This window comes from Ambystoma mexicanum, chromosome 2p (genome assembly GCF_040938575.1).
Source record: "Ambystoma mexicanum isolate Mex_15411 chromosome 2p, UKY_AmexF1_1, whole genome shotgun sequence".
Taxonomy (NCBI): domain Eukaryota; kingdom Metazoa; phylum Chordata; class Amphibia; order Caudata; family Ambystomatidae; genus Ambystoma; species Ambystoma mexicanum.
The window spans coordinates 1,072,815,852-1,072,836,656 of record NC_090923.1 but is presented as its reverse complement, the minus strand read 5'-3'; positions in this window follow the sequence as shown (position 1 = coordinate 1,072,836,656).

Genomic DNA, 20,805 nt, shown 5'->3' with positions numbered 1-20,805 from the left:
TCTCTGGACCAATCTGCAGCATTCGATCTGGTGGACCACACCATTCTTGTAGATAGACTGGAGGAAGTGGCTAACTTCTCTCCTTCCGCAGTGCGTAGGATCGGATCCTTCCTGGCAAATAGAGTAAGCAGGGTTTGTGTTGATGAAGCAATGGCCCCTCCCATTCCAGTGCAGTATGGGGTACCGCAAGGAGCCAGCACCTCCCCATGTATTTACAATATTTTTATGGCCCCTTTCTTTGCACATTTGGAACAAGAAGGGGTCATATTTTCCAAACTACACTGAAAACACTCAGTGTGTTATCCCTCTTACAGGTTCTTATTCTCAAGACGAACTTGAACTTAACAGAATATTTACCATCATAGATAATTGGATGATGCGGAACAACCTAGCATTAAATAGAGGGAAAACTGAGCTCATGATCGTGGGCTCGCCAGCGACTCTGGCTAAGATGGATCCTGCCTACAAGCTTTTTCAACTGGTGGTGGTGACCAATTCACCTCAACCTGAAGTAAAAATCTTCAGTGTAACCCTTGACCAGCTACTGAACATGAAATCCCGTGTGGGGAGTATGGTATCAGCAGCTATCTATTATGTCAAATTACTGGCTCGCCTCAGACCGTACATCTCACAAGCCAACGCAGAATCAATTGCACAAGCAATAATAGGCGCGAAAATGTATTATTGCAGTAGCCTTCTTGTAGGAGTCAGCAAAGCAGTCATTAATATACTCCAAGTGGTTCAAAACAGTGTAGTCAGAGTTGGTTTTGGGTTTACTGACCGTGCCCAGTCTCAGAGGCTAGACATTCACGACATTGGCTTCCGATGGAAGCACGTATTACATTTAGACTTTTAGTCATCACCTTCAAATGTAGACTGGGGATTATGCCCACCTACCTGCAAGATCATATCAGGGAGAAACCTAATTGTAGAAATTTGAGGTTGAGTAATCAGAACTATCTCTTCTTGCCAGGGTGCAGAACTGGAACGGTACAGACGGGAGCCTTCTTTACTGCTGCTCCCTTGACATGGAACTCGCTGCCACTGGCATTGCAAGGCCATTCCTCCCTTCCCTTCTTCAAGAAAGAGTTTAAGACCTTGTTGTTCCACTGATTAGGCCATGGGACCTCAACCTGTCCTCCCTAGTTCTCAGCCCATTTCTCAGCCTATTTCTCAGCGGTCTTGCCCTATTATTTTAAGCTACTCGTTTTTGTTAGTCTCTGGCTGCGCCCTCACGCCTTAGGGTTCGTGGATGCGCATTTCAAATAAACTAAAGTAAAGTAAAATTAAATATACCTTGCTGAGTTTACGGAAACTCCCGACCTTACCTAAACTGCGTGATTGTATATCTGGGTTGCTCTCATTGTATAAATCAGGCTAACAACTGCCCTGCCTTGTAACCTTCACCATGAATCCTCACATCATATTGGATTCCTGCACTTCGTGATGAGATATGAAAGTCTCACCTATCTGCGGCCCCTCCACCATATCCCTCTCCAAACGTGGCACAGACTCCTCTACTGTCAGCAATGAGTCCTGCAGTACATTACGTACCCAGCACACCTTCATAATACAAACTCCTCTAATAGTAAACTGAAAAGAGTGTCCCAGGAATGGCCCTCATGTCCCCTATGCAAATGTCAAACCGCAGAATGAAGAATAAAATATGTAACTCTCTGTTTGGCCTAGCATCGACTGCACCAATGTATCCCACATATGCCATGATATATTTTCTCAGACAACAGCCATTTAAACCGTATCCAGTTGATGGTTTCGAGGAGCCAGTGTTCTCATCAATGGACCAGGTCGACTGACAGCAAAATCAAACCTTGATGACATCATTAGTGACAACACGACATGGCAGCGTTAGTCATGAAGCAAAGCTGCACTCATGCATGAAGCTACACAGACATACACTATCTTATTGATTATAGACAGGAAACGCATGCTTATAACTCCTGTAGATAGAGGACAGATATATTTACATAAGAACCTTTCCTCTCTTTCACCAAAAGCAGCAACTCAAGACAGCAAGAGGTATGCATGGACCACGATTGCAAATGCTCTATTGCAACTAACCATAAGAAGACATTAGAACACATAGGGAAACTATAGAATGACTGTAGTAAATATGAATGGAACCATAGGCCTCAAATGCATGGAAGGAGAGACACAGGCCCTGCAGCATGAGGCGCAGAGGTGGTGTTTGCAGCCAAGTACAAGGGAGGATGGAACATTCCTGTTTCCCGATGCAGCAAGCCACCTCTGAGAATTCCTAATAAAATCCTCACAATTGCAGACAGAAGAGCTCCGTTTTGCTGTCCCTTCACACGTGACCCTGCTCAGAGCAAGACAATGCCCATTTACTCTTAGTGGAAAGAGAAGCTGTTCCCAGTGAGGCAGAGGGAAATGATACATGTGTTGCCCGCCAAAACTGCGACCTGAAAGCACCCTCTCAGGTTAGGTGATCAGACCCGTAGCAACAATATGGAACACACAGCCCTTCACATTATCTTGAAAAGGTACACCAAGCACTGTGAACAGAACAGGGTCTCAAGCTTGGGATTACCTACCCTAGCCCATCCAAAAGCTGATTTGTGAGATGATATAAATGTTGCATGGGCCAATGGTCTACCTGCAACCCTGCAACAATGTGAGCTGGAGACTTCCAGCCGTTTAAGATGAGTAGCAATACCCTGGAGATGGATGGGGGTGCAGATTTTAATCAAACATCAATAATTCAGACGACACAAATAGCTTGGCAAAAGTTTGTTTTAATGCAAGTAATTAAAACAGGGAGTACAACGAACATCAGCAATCGTTCGATACTCAACTCTCTCTACATTTCATAAAAAGCTGGGTTCTTAAACCTAAAACTGGTCATAGCTGATGTGCTGACCTGCGTCATTACCAAAGTCATCCTACGTGGCAAATTACAAAAATCTATCGGGAAGCGGGATTGGTTCTAAGTGAATAACTAAGCATAGGTGGTATATCTGTATAGAGTAACGGAGAGAAATAATTGGATACTAAACATCAGGTGGGCAACTAAGCCCTTCCTTCAAAATGGCCACTATGAACGTCACTAAATGTACGACATCCCATTGGCTACACAAACTATAGGACCCCCCAACAACGTGGTCCCTACAATTGGTTGGCTACTAACCCCTGTCAATAACTTTCCACCTACGTGAGCAGCACGCAGGCTGAACAAGCTGGTGCAGGTATGCTTGTCTTGATACCAGCTTTCCACCAATTAAAACTCTAATCCATCATCACCTCAATGTTTCAGTGTCAATTATCACTTGAAGTTGGCCTTGAGTCCGTACTGTTCTCTGAGAATTTTTAAGGTGTATGGGTACTGTAAGGCTTCCGTGTGTAGGTGTGATCTTCTCATGCATCCAACTTCCTTCCATCACGTGACTGGACACCACGATTTGGGCTTTTTTGTGTATTTGATTTTATTCTCCAATAGTCCTCTGACGTCTTTTGTTTCCACTTGACCTTCTTGAACAGGAGCTTCTGTTCTTTCACGTCATGTGTATCCAATGTCAGCCAATTCTAGTTCTGATAAGACCTTGGCTTTCTTGGCTCAGCCAGCTTCTTAGCTGAAATATATTCTGTTTAATTCAATTGCTTTTGTAACTGCAACACTGAATTGAGGCCTTCCTTGTTGCTCAAGACTGCTTTATACGCAGTGCACATTCATTCTTTATTTAATTCATATGTATCTATGAGGTATATATTTATATGTTGGCGCTTGCCGCGATCTATTCACTAAAAGCGTGTGGCTAGCTTCATAATTGTTTTGCTGCTTGCGTTTCATTGCATCTGTACACGTTTAAACTTAACTAATTATCTTTATCATGCTTATGGCATAAGTCTCTTCATCTTGATCCCAAGACGTCACTTATCCCTGGTACTTCTTTGTTCTTCATAAATCGTCTGCCTTTCTGGTCTGGTTTATTGGAGTCGATTCAGTTTCATATGATGTCACCATTCATCCTGGTCATTCACTTTCTTTGTTTCATCAGGAATCGCATTCAAATGGCCATCATATTGTCTTGGATGTAGGTGTGGCTTCCTCAATGGGTACTTCACTTCCCATATTCTCTTAGGTATAGGTATTCTTATGGGTACTGCACAGAGTCGTTGCTCTTCTTCCTGCTTTCTTATTGGTGTAGTATACGTCACATACTTGGTTCATACTTTTCAGGTAATGTAGGCGGGCCGGTGGTGTGGGAATACTTGGCTCCTCCTCTACACTCCCCCCTCTGGGCGATCTATCGACCGCTCTCACATCGTCTTCTATTCCTAAACATCCTGGTTTGAAGAAGTGCCTCTTAGGGACCAATATTTGTATGACTCCCTTCAGGCATCCAGCTGATTTCACATGCTCATCCTTGTTCCATGTCATGAGCATGCACTGTCCACTTGGATTGCAGTAGATCCATCTTCCCACATATTTCCTGTGGTCCTTTGGATACAGGAACTGTGTTCCCTTGGGTGCATGGATACAAACCTTCACAAAGTCTCTGATTTCTTCATCAGTCAAGTCTTTAGACTTCCTTCCAGGTTCAACATCGATCATGATCTTCATCCCTATGGCTTTCTTTGCTGTCTTCTTGCATTGTGAGATTATTATCTTTATCACACAGAATCCAAGCATCACTAAAAATAGCAACGCTCCAAGAAATCTGAACATATCTGCCATCCATTGTGGAACCCATGAGAAGAGTGATCCAATCCAGCTGTCATCAGCAATATCTTCTACTTCTTCTATTATCTGGCATGGAGTTTCGTCAGCATGTCTATGGCCTCTGTCAAAGTTCCATTCTCGTCATCATGAGAAGGTATAAATGTGCAACATGATTCTCCGATTTTGGCACAAACACCTCCATCCGTGGTTGTGATCCTATCCAGGACATATCGGTTCTGGAGAGCCATTAGTCTTACAGCTCTCAGTTCTTCTCTGATTGCATTGAATCCTTTTATAGTTGTGTTAATTGTCTACAGCAATTCCCATCTGGTGATTTGTAACCACTTGGTATTTGCTCCAACCTATATTCTTGGCATAAAGATCATCGTGAACACTGATGAGGTCTGGCTGAACAGCCTGTGTTCATACAGAATAGCATAAAAGGCTTCTATTGATTTAGCAGAGAAGTAGTTCTCTCTCTTTGTTCGATTTATCAGTTCTACAGATCTATTCTTTCTTAGATGAGCATCTGCTTTTGGAAAACTATCAATGTTCAGGTCACCTTTAGGAATCACCAATGAAGGAACATGAACATTCACCAATGTGCAAATTCCTCCCCAATCTTTGGGCAGTCTGATGTAGGCTTTTGATCCACAGGCCCAATAGTGATCCATGATTACTGCTGCTCCAGGCATCATTCCTGGTGCATCGAATATTCGTCCACAGTTCTGATTTACCCCCATTTTTCTTGTACCATTGTTCTTGAAGCATACCTTAGAACTTTCTAATGGTACTATCTGCAAGGGTCCTCCTCTGTCTTCGACCCATGTCAGTAGTTTAGCAAGTCTTGGCCACGATGGCTTGCATCCATTCTGCACCATGTCAATAGTAGGTTGATAACAGCCAATAACTACCCATGCTCTGCAGATCACCACTCCTTTCTCCCATCCGTCTGGTGACGGTACTGTTCCCCAAATTTGCATGTGTCCTCTGTTCTTCCATCTTAGAGTGTCTTCTGCAAATTTTCCTTTGACATCAAGTTTTTTTGTTCATTTCCCATCTAATGCCAGCTCCTTTCTCATATCTGATCACATGATTTCTCGTATGGGCTCTGTTTCTTGTCTTTATATCTTGTATGTAGTCATCTTCATCTGGATCTGTCTTTTCAGTTGCCCATTTAAGAGAAGCATCCCTTCCCATAAATTGTCCTCTTGTTTTGCAAAGTGCTATGTGAGAACGGCATTGAGCTGTCTGGACATCAATTTCAATTGCTATGAAGATCTTTGACTTTCCCATGCTATATGGTAGGAGTGCACATACAAAGCAGTCTTCATCTGACGTCCTTCTTCCAACTTCTTTCATGTGTTGGTACCATATGTTGTTTCCCAAGTGTGCTGTGCTGTGCTGTGCTGTCTAGATAATCATTCAGTTCATAATTGTCTTCTTGGGTGCTTCTTTTAATTCTCAAAATCTTCATGTAGTTTTCTATAACCACATCGGTATAACTTCTTCTGGCTGGTCGATTTGCAGGAACATCCATCCGGGTTCCCTGAGTAAAAGAAAGTTCGGCAAGTCTTTCTTTATCCCTCTGTTTCTTTCTGGCAATAGCTAAAATCGGCCATATAGATTCTGCTATCATCGCTGCATGTGATTTTTCTGTGGGACTTGTGCTTCACGTCACTGGACCAGGTGTGTCTGCATGCATTATCTGTGTGAGCTCAACCTTTGTCAACCGCTTATTTTGCCTGTTCCGCCGACCCTGTCTCCGGCGTTCAAAAGTAGTGTTTGAAAGAAGTGCTGTGTGTGATGTATTACTAATAACATCCATTTCGATCTCAGGTATCTGTCCATTTTTTCTAGGGACGGGAATTACTATGAATGGCCTGGGTTTCCTTGTAGTTGCCACGTTTACCTTTTCCTTCTGCTCAGAAACATATACAGGAATCTTTGCATCATGTGCTCCTATATAAAAAGCAGTTCTAACTGTCAGTGAAAGCAATATGAGTATGAATACAATACATGTGTAAACAATGCAGTGGTAGGTGATCCTACAGTATCTGCTTCTGGGACAATTTGCTTGACTGTCCTCTTGGGGCAAAACAAAGTTACTGCTTTGATACCCCATCTCAATCATTTGATGCTAAGGAAGAAAAACACTTTTATTAATGACACTGCATTTTTAGATTGCTTCTGGAAGCTTGTTGTCTTTTTCCGCATTCGTCCTCGATCAACTAGCTGCTTTCTGGAACCAATTCCTTCACCAGTCGTGGAGCAAATGTTACTTTATCGTGAAAAAAGATGATTTCTGCACACTTCTATAAATTCTGCTTCATTAACCAGTTCCCAATCGATGCCTCGAATCTGCTTCAGTCCAGATGACATTGTAGCTTCCCTGTCAGCATGAACAAAATTTTAGGTTTTATTAGATCCACGATCTGTCCCTCGGGGGAAGTTTCTACACAGCTGCGTGATTTTTTTTCAGAATAGATTGCCACCTGGATGATGATTCCTTCCAGGATCACATTCAAATTTAGAGTATTACTTGGGTCACTAAGAAACGTCACCACATCTGTGTGTCTTCCAACGAGATGCGGGTAGTCTTCAATTAAACAAAAGAACACCACACTGACCAGTCTATGTGCTGCGTCGGGTGATAGGGGCATTTGTGTTTTCCTCACTGAACTCAGGCAACTTCAAAAACTCTTCAGTGAAGATTATGAGCAATCTTCTAATGAGCTTTTCGTTATCAGAATTACCAATAAAATCTGGAATGCGGCAAGTTCGCCCCACCAGTGACGGATACGAATGTAACACCAACTCAAAATATGTAAGTATATGCCTAGAAAGGTCATCACTGGGTAACACCATGAGTAACACCGAACAAGAGCTTTGTATAGAAGGAATCAGGGCACTGTATCCTTTTCCAATTGCTGTGTCCATGATCAAAATTTGGCATATCCTTATTCTTATCAAGTCTTAAGTGTGCCTCAGTCCACAGTTAATAAACCTTTCTTGTTATCAAGGCTTAAGCATGCCTTAGTCCAAAGTCAAAAACCTACTGTGGCTTTCAAGAATGCAGATCTTCTGTTACTCTGCAACTAGGATGCACAGACTGTTTGAATGTGTCATTTTACCCTTTTATTTATAAGCTGAAAAGGGAGTGTCCAAATTAAGCCACAGTCCAACTAAAAGGTTCTTCACGCTTTTCACTTGACGGTTTATGCATCCTTCTTCCTCGTCATGGATCTTGTCTACACATATTGTGGTTCTTCCCCAATGTTTGTAGCTTCTTCGCGATGGGGTGTAAGCAGAGGTGTCTCTCCGGCATAGATTTTAGTGTCTCCCAGGAAGATCCAAACTCGCCTACCCTGCACTTTGACAGCAGATGCGTCACGTCCTATACAACGAAAGGACCGTGGAACCTGGGCTTGTCACACTTTTTCCTTGTGTGATTATGAATCAGGACTTCATCTCCTGGGTAGATACCTGGACGTAGAAATTCAGGAGTTTGGATTTTTGAAGCATATCCTTCTGTGTTCTGTACTGCCGTACACCCTTGTCTCTGCAATTGTCCTGAAATCACAGAAAAACTAGATGTTAAACAGTTCAAGTAGTTTTGTAATTCAAGTCCTAATGTTTCTGACGTTGGCTGAGCATCACTTCTAACTCGGGATGGAGGTATTAAAGGAGTCCTCATTTGCCTGCCTGTCACAATCTTGTACAGCATAAGATGGTGGTCAGAACCTGGTTGGTTCCTTAATTCATACAATGCCAGTGGTAGGCAGTGCAACCACCCTTTTTTCAAAGTAAGCTTTAATTTAGCTATTCTTTCCTTTAACAGGCCATTGAGCTTTTCACAGATACTGTTTCCTTGCGGATGATAAGCCAATGAAAATTAGTGTTTTATACCAAGCAGCGAGGTGATCTGCTCCAAAACTGTATTAACAAAGTGAGGTCCATTTTCTGATCTCATTACTTCACACACTCCCCATCTAGGAAACACTTCACGCACCAAGAACTTGGCTGCACAAGTAGAGACTGGGTGCACACATGGTCCCGCCTCTATCCATCTGGAGAAAGGACATATTACAACTAATAGGTATCTATATCCATTACAAACTTGTATCATGTCGACATAGTCGATATGCAAGTGCTGAAAAGGGCCACTGGGTCTTGTTATGACCCCCCTCACTATACTCAGTGTATGCCCAGCTATGAATTGCTGGAAAATAATACAATTTACCAAAATAAATGCAACATGTTCCATTAGGTTTGGTACGTACCAATCCTCAGCAATGGTTACAGTAAGATTCTCCCTAGTTGTATTCGCTGGGTAGTGTAGCTGTTCTAGTGCTACCTTTAATAAGGCTATAGGCATCACTGGTTTACCAGTGCTGTCTTGTCGCCATAATGCTTCAGAGGGGTTTAAAGAACATCCTCTTCATTTCCACAAATTCTTTTCCTCTTGCAGTGCTTCTCCTTGAAGCTCCATTATTTGTGGTTTAGGCATATGATTGTATGGCTCATCCACACTTGTCATCACAGTCATTCTTTCATTCACATCACTGGTTTGGATATTCATCATCTCTATATCTGTATTTGCTATGCGCTTGGCTTCAGCGCCTGCTGCTTGATTTCCGCACAAGATAAAGTCTGTCCCTTTCGTGTGAGCTGCGCATTTAATGACTGATATGCCCACTGGGAGTTGTAGTGCCTTAATGAGCCTGTCCAATAAGGCTGCGTGCTGCACTGGCGTGCCGTCTGCTCGGGGGTAGCCCCTCCTTTTCCAGTGCGCTAATCCTGCATTCACCATCAACGTCACATAGGCAGAGTCGTTGTACACTGTCACTTCCTGGTCTGTGCGATTCTCGATTGCGAGTATCAACGCCAATCATTCTGCAGCCTGCGCTGAATAATATGATGGCAATCGAGTACTAACAAGCACTCGAAATTCTCCATTTGTCAAATGTTTCACTACTGCGGCGCCTGTGTATCTTTGCCCATCATTTTAATAGATTCGCAAAGAGCTGTCAATGAAGACAATCGCTCCCCCCGCGAGTGCATTCTCTTTTACTCTAGGGAGCCCATCACAGAACTCTTTATAGTTCGCACAATCATGTGTAGGTTCTCCTTCGGTAATAGGCTCAGCTATAAACATAGCTGGATTCACTATTTTCCATCCGACTATTTTAATCGCTGGAGTCGATGTGATTACCTCATAGGCAGAGCCCTTTGAGTAGTCAGCGTGTCTTTTGGTTTTTCTAAAATTGCAAATAATGCATGTTCAACAAATAACTTCATGGAGCATCCCATCACTATGTTTGTAGCCTTCTCTATGGCGAACACGGCGGCTAATAAACTTTGTTCGCATGGAAAGTGACCTCTCATTACTGGGTCCAAATTTCCACTGTAATATGCAAGGGGTTTGTACCCCAATGTAGTTCTCTGTGTGAGTACTGCTGTCATAAAAGTACCATCTGTGTGCGAGAATAAAAATAATTCCTCTGCATAATTGGGAATCCCTAAAACTGGAGCCATGCAAATGGCTTTTTTCAATTTGTCAAACCCTTCTTCCATTGCCTCAGTCCACACGATTTTCTCTTGCGTTGTCTGTGCTTTCTTCAAAGCCTGTAAAAGCGGCCTAGTATACGAGCTGTAGTCAAAGACCCATGCTCTGACATAATTATATAGTCCTAGAAAACTCTGCATTTGTTTTATCGTGTGTGGCTTAGTTGTTTTTAAAATGGCCTCAGCTCTTTCAGGAGTAACTTTCTTTCCCTTATATGAAATCAATTGGCCTATGTATAACACTTCTTGTTGACAATATTGTAACTTTTCCTTGTCAACCGTATATCCTTTGTCAGCAAGTATGATCATTAGCTGAACAGAATCATGTCTGCACTCTTCCTCTGTAGTGCTGAACACTAAAATGTAATCTACGTACTGCAACACAGTGCTTTCTAAAGCAATATTGCTCAAGTCCATCCAGAGGACGCTATCAAATATTGATGGGGACTCACATTCCTCCTGAGGTTGCCTCGTGATTTTTAATCTCACTTGTCTAAAAGTGAATGATGTTAAATCTTGTGGGTCTTTGTGCAATGGGATTGAGAAAAATGCATTTTTCAAGTCAATCACCGTGACATATCATGCATCAACAGGTATGTTACATAGAATCGTGGACTGGTGTGGGACTAAAGGGAACTCGGCCTCTACAATCTTCTTTATTGGGCGAAGGTCTTGGATAAGCCTCCACGACCCCTTCCCTTTTTTCACTGGGTAATTCGAAGTATTACATGGTGACTCTGACGTCACTAAGATGCCTTGGTCCATCATGGCGGACATTGTCTTGAAAATGCCTTCATCTGCCTCTCGAGAAATGAGATATTGTCATGCTCGAGGTAAAAACACTTATGGTTTCAATTTAATCTTCACTTCCCCAACTCCTTTCAGTAAGCCTATGTCATAGGGGCCAGTGGTCCATAATGACATTGGCACTTTTGCCATATCTTCATCAAAATATTCAAGACGATTCTTTGCTAACATCATTCTCTGCGGGACGCCTCCCCTAATTGCTTTGACCCAATAAGTAATGCACATTTCAAATATCACAAAATCGTCACATTTGTCATCTCCAAACAAATCTTCATCAGTGACATCAGACACTCTGCAGCCTTCCTCAATGGCAATTATTGTGCTCCGTCGTCTACCCTTATCAGTTGCATCAAGCAAAGCCATATTTCCTCAGAATATAGCTGCTTCTAAAGCTAAGGGGAAAGTGGGCCCCTCTTCTTCATCCATAGGTATCTGTGGTCTAAATAGAAACTCATCTGGTATTCTCATGATTCTGCGCACTAGACCTGGCAGCCATGTTAGCAGAATGTGTATCCCATAATGGAACACTTTGGGTTCCAATGGTATTGCTCTAGGTGCTATTTGTCCTGTGTATGCCCTGATAATGTCGCACACGTTTAAATAGTGCATTCCCGGTGTAGAGCATACTATGCCATCATTTGTAAACGAAATGGTCATATTCATTTTTGTCATTAAATCTCATCTTAATATTTTGACAGGTGTTTGGCTCGAATAAAGCAGTGGCACCTTCATATCAGACTCTCGTATGGAGACTGGTAATTCTTCTGTAAAAGGAACATGACATGTTGCTCCTGTAAAGCCCTGAGTATTAATTGCATCGCCAGACATTGAACATTTGCCCTCACGTATACACGAGCATGTTGCAACCGTGTCCACTAAGAAGGAATAAGCTTTGCCGCCTAAAATTGCATCGACCGTTGGCTCCTCATGAGGATTCAGCGTAATAGATAGGATTTAACACATCAGGTCTCCCAGTGAGCTGTCCTATTGTGGGTACAGCCTCACTCCATCACTCGTGAATGGATTTCCTCCATCAACAGTGACACCTCCTATTCTACGTGTCATAGGTTGCTCTGTGTTTGTGTTCTGCTGAAGCTGCAAAGGATATTGCTGCAATTGTCCTTGTGGTTGATTACATGTCACTTGCTTTGGTTGCAAGCCTTGTTGCACTCTCAGCGCTTGCTGCTGCACTGTTTGATCTTGTGCAACTCCATTTCCGCTCTGCTGCAAATATGTAGGTGGATTTGGCATTCCTGTCTTGAAAACTGAGCATTCTGTACAATCCCTTGGCTTCTACACATACGAGCTATGTGCCCTGTCATTCCAAATGTCCAACATTCAAGATGCTGTCTTCCCATCTGCCCATATTGCATGTTTTGATTACCATTTTGCATATTCTGAAACCTTTGTTGTCCATTCTGAAAACTTCCCTGATTATTCTGCCAATACCCTTGATTACCTTGCCAACCTCTTCCTCGATATCCCCTTCATCTTGGAGCATATCCATTATTTGTCTGGTCAAACTGTCTTTGGTTATTTACTTGCGGCATGTGTACTGCTTGCTGCGGGTTTGATCTGCCCACGTTAGTTAACATTGCCCCTTCAATGGCATGCATGGATAACTTTTTCTGAACTAACTTTGTTTCTTCACCTTTACGTGCATCGTCATTTTTGCGATTCTTATCCTGCAGGAGTCTGCAATAATGTGCAATGGTTAACTGAATTTCTGACCATGGTTTTGCTTCTATCCCCACTAATTTCTTGAGCTGTTTCTGCACCTGCACTGGCAGCCCTTGGCATAATATATGATAAAAACAGGTATAGACTTCCCCCATGCCTCACGTGTTTCAAGCGCCCACGCGTCTTGAAAATGTTGAATATAAAGCAACGGATCCTCTCCCTCTTTAATTTTTCTTGTCATTATAGCTCCCATATCGGAAGTATCCGGATATGTAAGTACTCGAAGCCCTTTCCAAATTGCTGCTTTACAATTGTTAAACGGTGCTCCCTCATGCGCTGTGTTGACTGTAGTCACACCAGGGTAACCTTCCCGTGTCCATGCTTCATCAGCTCTTTCACCAAGTATGGCGATTAAAAGACCTTTAATATCCCCTATAGCTAATGTGTTCCCTCCCATCATTTTTTCTAACTCATGTATCCATTTTCTAGCGCCGGAAGTTAAATTCAGGAGTTTACATTTTAAGTTTTCCCTGTCCATCTGGGGCCATGGGATATACTGTGGCCTGGCTCCTCCCTTTTCTAATAAGGGGAACTGTGGTGCTCCAAACTCATTCTCATCTCTCACCATTTGTCTATCTACTGCTGGAGTAATATTCCCACATCGCCGTCTACCTGGCAATGACCTTAGCCTGCTTACATAAGGCGAGGACTCCCCCCTCTGACCATGGGGTTGCCTCTTATGTCGGTCTGACTGTGTCAGTGGCTCTGATGCCTTGGACATAGGTATCTTTAAATCTGACCATCTTACTTCCTTATCCAAAGGCGGATGTTCTTCTAGATCACATATATCACTCCTAACCTCCCTCGAGTAGGTTTCCCTTTCTTCATCTGGTACTTCTTGTGCCCACCTCGTACAACTCCTCTCATCATCATCTCTATTTAATCTTAATCTGTCTAAAGATAGCTCCTTCTGTCTCATACTACCTGAGGCTTCCTCCGTGTCGAGTACTCGAGATAATTTTTTCTGGGATTGCATTTTGTGGTATACTTTATCGATCATTTCCCCAATGCTTTGCGAGTCAAACCCATCTTCTAGATTTATTCTAGACGTACCTGGTAATGGCTCGGACTCGGGAAAGAATTCCTCTATGTCTTCCCATGCTACCCGTGGATTGGGATCTCTTACTTCCCTTTCCAGATACTCAAGATTGCGTGCTCTCTGTCTCCTTTTGCGTTTCATGTCGTCATCGACTTCTCTGTGTTTTCTCGCCTCTTCTCTTATTCTATCTTCCTCTTTCTTTTTCATATCCCTTAGTTCACATGCCCTTTGTTTTTCCTCATCTCTTCGTCTCTGTATTCTGTTCTCTCTTATCCTTTCCTGTTCATTGGCTCCTATTCTTTTTTCTTTCAGCCTTTCTTTTTCATCAGCTGTTCTTCTTTTATTATCACGCTTTCTTTTCTCTTCTGCTCTCTTGTTTTTTAGCTTGCTCCTCTTGATATAACTGTTCTTGTCTTTGTCTATCTTTTCTTCTCGCTCCTTCATCTCTCAATCGTTACTCCCTCTCTTTGTCTTTTCTATCTTGTTCGTCTTGATCTCCCCTTTCTCTTATATTTTCAATGCCTTTACCATCGAGTTTAAGTAAAATCTGACCTCCCAACCATTTGTTCTGTACGAGCGCTATCTCATCAGTTTTATCCTTATCTCCCTTCCATCTCTTTATTTCTCTCCTTATGTCTAGAGATGTATTTGCTTGATCACTTCTATCCTTATCGCGTCTCTCCTATTCCCTCGGGACTTTGGAGGTTATATCTTTCTCTGCATCTTTTTCTGGGCCCTCGTCACTACTTTGCATAGGTGACTTGTATGATGGATTGCTATATCCCGTTGCTGCTTTAAGTTCTCTTAATGGGTATAACCCTTTGTCTTTCTTAATCTCATCTTTCTTTTCAGACGGGGTGAACGGAGCAGAAGGTTCTTCACCCCCATCTTTGCATATATTGAGTATCCAAACTAACAGAGGATCCTCCTTCTTCTCATGTTCATACATTTTCCAAAGCTCTAGACTCGCTAGCCGCTTTTCTAACTTTTTTCCTGTATACGCAGCATGCAAATATGTTGTCATATGCTGTAGAACTGCTCTCGATAATGATCCGCTATGTGGCCATGGCATAAACATTTTGTCTGCAGTCCCTTTAACCCATTGTGCACTGTACTGTTTAAGTTTAAGCACGTGATTTGGTAGCTGAATGCAAAGATGCACTAATGGCGTAACTTCTTCCATTTCTAATTTTTACTTCTCTTTTTACTACCACTTCGCTTATACTTTAGTTAGTTTTCAATTTTATGTTTCAATCAACATACACTTATGAGCGAGCACCAATCGTTACAAGCTAAAATCCCGTCACAATGCAATTCTTTTCTTTCATCTTGCTAAAAAACAATCATCAAAGTTTTAATCTTAAAATAATCACTTTTTGCGTCTTAACTTCACGTTCTCTATTACTTAAAACATTTATTTTTTCAACTCTGACGTAATAACCCCTTGCAACCACATAAAGCAAAACAGACAGACTCGACCGGCCACATGTACATGCACCTCACGATCCTCTCTTAGGACTCGTCTTATCCTCTAAATTCGGGTCCGATTGGAACTTAAGCCAATTCCTTTAAGAAAGTCTTTAAACTAATCTCGTCTTCTGTATGTCCCACATAAGGGGCTCTCAATTAAAGCTTCTGCTAGCACTCTTTAAAGTCTAGGAACAGGGTGTATCCTCATAGCGTGGCTACACCTCACAACTATTTTCCTCATATATTACTTGGCAACACTCAAGTCAATGGCCCTCATTAAAAACACTGGCGCTAAACCATGGCGCCATTAGCACCATGGTTGGTGTCGGTGTTGTAACGGGTCCGCCATGGTTCAACGGGGTATTACCACCCCATTCCAAGGTTGGCGGGGCGGTAATTCCCCATTGAACCATGGCCCTTCGCCATTCCCATTTTCGCCCCATAGGGCTCTATGGGAATGGGGAAGGTGCTAAGTACGGTACCGCAAATTGCGGTACCGTACTTAGCACCAAGGTCCCTTTGCGGGTCCCTACTTTAACGGCTGGTGTACACCAGCCGTTAAGGTCGGGTCCTGCAAAGGGACCTTGTAATCAGGCGCTAATGGGTTAACGGCGGTGCAGCCTTTTACGGTGCCGTTAACCCATTAGCGCCAGGGTCGTAATGAAGCCCAATATCTTTTTTCCCCATATACATATATATTACGCTCTTACTGTTGCATTATATTTTATCCCGCCTCCCTCCATTACTCTCCGTTATTTACTACGCATGCATCCCTTTTACTACACTCTTTGGTCTTATTCACTCATCGTTCGCATATTTTTTGTCTACGGATCCTCAGGATCACCGCCTTCATTACCGCCTCTTCAAGCTTCTTTCCGATCCGATTCTCGTAGATGTGGGAGGGGTTTCTATTGAAACTAGGGGTCCTGTCACACCCTCCTTGCAAGGATTTTGTCCTATTCTAACCGCAATCTATGGGGAGCTTCACGTCCTGTCAGCCGAATGGCAAAGGTTGTGTGATATGCTGAGACTCTAAAGTTACTTATGTTGACGGCCGATGGTATCTTATCTAACCATCAATCTCTGCTACCAAGTGAACTGGAGACTTCAAGCCCTTTAAGATGAGTAGCAATACCCTGGAGATGGATGGGGATGCAGATTTTAATCAAACATCAATAATTCAGACGACACAAATAGCTTGGCAAAGGTTTGTCTGTTTTAATGCAAGTAATTAAAACCGGGAGTAGCATGAACATCAGTAATCGCTCGATACTCAACTCTCTCTACATTTCATAAAAAGCTGGGTTCTTAAACCCAAAATTGGTCATAGCTGATGTGCAGACCTGCATCATTACCAACGTCATCCTACGTGGCAAATTACTAAAACCTATCGGGAAGCGGGATTGGTTCTAAGTGAATAACTAAGCATAGGTGTTATATTTGTATAGAGTAACGGAGAGAAATAATTGCATACTTATCAGGTGGGGCAACTAAGCCCTCCCTTCAAAATTGCCACTATGAACATCACTAAATGCACAACGTCCCATTGGTTACACAAACTATAGGACCCCCAACTATGTGGTCCCCTACAATTGGTTGGCTACTAAACCCCGTCAATAACCTTCCACCTACGTGAGCAACACACAGGCTGAACAACCAGGTGCGGGTAAGCTTGTCTTGATACCAGCTTCCCACCAATTAAAACTCAATGGTTCAGTGTCAATTAGCACTTTGAAGTTGGCCTTGAGTCTGTACTGTTCTCTGAGAATTTCTAAGGAGTATGGGTACTGTCTGGCTTCCATGCGTAGGTGTGATCTTCTCATGCGTCCAACTTCCTTCCATCACGTGACTGGACACTATGATTTGAGCCTTTTTGCATATTTGATTTTATTCTCCAATAGTCCTCTGACGTCTTTTGTTTTCACATGACCTTGCTGAACAGGAGCTTCTGTTCTTTCACATTAATTTTATACAATGTCAGCCAATTCTAGTTCTGATAAGGCCATGGCTTTCTTGGGTCAGCCAACTTCTTAGCTGAAATATATGCTGTTTAATTCAATTGCTTTTGTAACTGCGACACTGAATTGCGGCCTTCCTCGTTGCTCAAGACTGCTTTATACGTAGTGGAACATTCATTCTTTACTTAATCCATATGTATCTATGAGGTCTATATGTATATGTTGGCGCTTGCCGCAATCTATTCAGTATAAGCATGTGGCTAGCTTCATAATTGCTTTGCTACATGTGTTTCATTGCATCTGTACACGTTTAAACATAACTAAGTATCTTTATCATGCTTATGGCATAAGTCTCTTCATCTTGATCCCAAGACGTCACTTTTCCTTGGTACTTCTTTGTTCTTCATAAATCGTCTGCCTTTCTGGTCTGGTTATCTTCTATATGGAGTCGATTCAGTTTCGTATAATGTCAACATTCATCCTGATCATTCATTTTCTTTGTTTCATCAGGAATCGCGTTCAAATGGCCAACATATTGTCTTGGATTTAGGCATGGTTTCCTCAATGGGTACTTCACTTCCCATATTCTCTTAGGTATAGGTATTCTTATGGGTACTGCAGAGAGTCGTTGCTCTTCTTCCTGCTTTCTTATTGGTGTAGTATACGTCACATACTTTGGTTCATACTTTTCAGGTAATGTAGGCGGGGCCGGTGGAGTGGGGTTACTTGGCTCCTCCTCTACAAATGTAATAGACAACGTTTTGGGAAAGTCTCAGGTGAAGCCACCACACATAGCAGACCAATGAGGGCCTTAACGTATAGCGGTTCTATAGGTGATAGACCCGAGCTTACCAATTGGGATACCTCATAGGTTTTGGGGTGGACACGATGTTTGTAACGTCACCCGGGTACAATCCGGATTGCTGGAGATTTGTATTTTCCTTTATGGTCCCTGTCATTTGGAGAATTAAAGACAATAAGCTTTGCCCCATGACTGAGCTTTCCATTTTTGCATGGTGGAGTTTTGATGGACCCAAGATACTCTGCTAATTTGTGAACCCCCCCAGTCCTCTGGCACACTACAAAGTGGCAGCAGAGGACGGTTTGCTTTGATCAATCGGCACAAGGCCATCTTGCTGCGCTACATGCCTGGAGGGCTGTGAGGACCCACGGAAATCGAGAGAGCCACGGGAAGTGCACACCGTGAAGAGGTTGTCACGAACCGCCTTGCAGAAATTCCTGCCCGCTTTCCATGGGCCGCCCAGCAGACCGGAAAGGCGGAGTGGCAGGTTGGGGGATAGTCGGTGTCCGAACGACATCAGCGGATCACAGAGTGTAAGTATAGACTCAGCTATATGGCAAACAGGGCAGGGGTGGACAGGTATTGATTGGTGTATGTGCTGGAGTATTAGGGATGAGAAGGAGTATTTTTGGTTAACTTTTATTCGTGGTTACGGACCGTTCAGTCTTGGGGCGATCAGTTTTGGCAGTTAGATTAGACGATACACTTAAAGGCCCAAATGACAGAAGATATGCATATATTGGATTTCCTGTGGGTTGGGCATTGTAGCTCAGGTCATGGATGAAGATATCCCTGTTTATAGGGCTTAACCGGTGAAGGTAGCTTGTGTCACGGAAGGTGTTCTCCTGGTTAAGTCTCACAGAGGCATTTTATCTGCAAGGCGACACTGTAGTTACAGGCAGTTCGCGTGAATTATTGGTATTCCCTGTTAGGAGGGCAGGAAGACGGATGTGTATATGTTTTCTGTTTTGTCAGGTTTGTTGTATCAATGATTTCTCTTTCTTCCTTACTGTAGAGGTGACGTTACCAGTTAGGTTGTTGTACAGGACTTAAGGTGCACCAGGGGTCTAGAGCTTTTTGAGTAGCTATGACCGATAATCAAGGTTTGAAAAAGTGGTAGCGCTTTCGGTGCGGGCCGTGAGAAGCGCACAAGCAGAGGCATCAGTTTAGCCTTTGAGGCAGAGAGCAGCAGAAGGGCGGTGCACGAAAGCCACCCATGGTATTGGTTGAGAGGCTAAGGTGGTAATTTTGTGGTTTTGCGAGGTATTTGTTATCTGGTATTAAGGTGAAAGAAAGTAAGTATTTGGGAAAAGTGGATGTGTTGAAATCCCGATTTCGGGACATGTAAGTATGGATATATTGGGGTTGATTCATGGAATTATTTGCGCCAAAAAACGAGGATTTGTGCGCCATTCTGCCCGCAAATCCCCATTTAAAAAAAATGGGGATTTGCGGGCAGAATGGCGCACAAATCCCCGTTTTCGGCAGAAATAATTCCATGAATCAGCCCCACTATGTATTTAGGTAAAATCATGAGAGACCCACCCCTACAAAACATGTGCAAGTCCCTCCCGCGATATAAGGACAAAATCTGACAATATATCACAGAATGGACTTGTGATACAGAGAGCAAATTGGAAAAGCCCTGGTCAAAAGGGGGAAGCTTCTCCAAATGTGTGCAGCAACAATTACACACGTATATACACAAGGCCTACAAGGGGAAAAAGTTGAGCAAACGGATGGCCATATTCGAGTTATGGAAGATGTTTCAGGACGAGGGAGGAGACCTGGCATGGCAACATTGGATGCTGAGCCAGCCAGAGACAGAAAGTGAATTGTCCTCGGCTCCCCTTCCTCCTCCGGAGACCCAAGGAGCAGATGTGGAGACCCAATGACTACCAAGCAAGGGAATTAAGATTAGCGTCATATTATACCAACCCCACATTTGCACCTCCAGCATATAGCAGCAGGGAGCGGCAAGATGAGCCTGTACAGGCAACTAAGGGAACGCGGAGTGCAGGCAGCGAAAGTAAGGAGCACAGCGAGAATCAGGCGAGGTTGAAAGAAAACTACTTGGGGAAAGGGGGTAGCCTTGAGGGACAGGAGCCCATAGACCGAAATGAATGGGTAGGCGGGCAGATATTGCTTACATTAAACCGGAAAGTAGCAGGAGAGATGGAAGGTACAAACAAAGACACAAATGAAGCGAGAGAATGGGCAGTGATAATGGAAGAAGGGAAAGGGAAGTGAAGGAAGAGAAAGAAAGGATGCGCAGAGAGAAACAGAAAGCTGAGGAGTGGGAAGCAAGAAGGCAGTGGGAGCTTGAGGACATAGCAAAGAGAAAAGCAGAAGAGAGAGAAAGAGAGAGAAAGTCAAGTTGCAAATAAAGAAGGACAAGCAAAAGTCAGAGGTAGAACAACTCCGTAGGGAGCGACGACGCAAAGAAGAGGACAGGCGTGCTTTAAGGGAAGTGCAAGTGAAGATGGGTTTACCACGTTTTAGTGACGATGAGGAAAGGGAGACGCAAGGGAGAAGAGAACGAGACAGAGGCGGGAAGAGCAGTAGGGCTGCCCCACGGATAGACAGAGATGAGATTGATTCCTCCATGAGGGGGGAACGTGGAAGTACGGGTCAATTAGCAGAAAGGCAGCAGGGAAGCACAATATTGAGGAGGCTTAGCTTCTAGGAGAATTTTGACAGTACCGATGGGGAGTGAGGATGA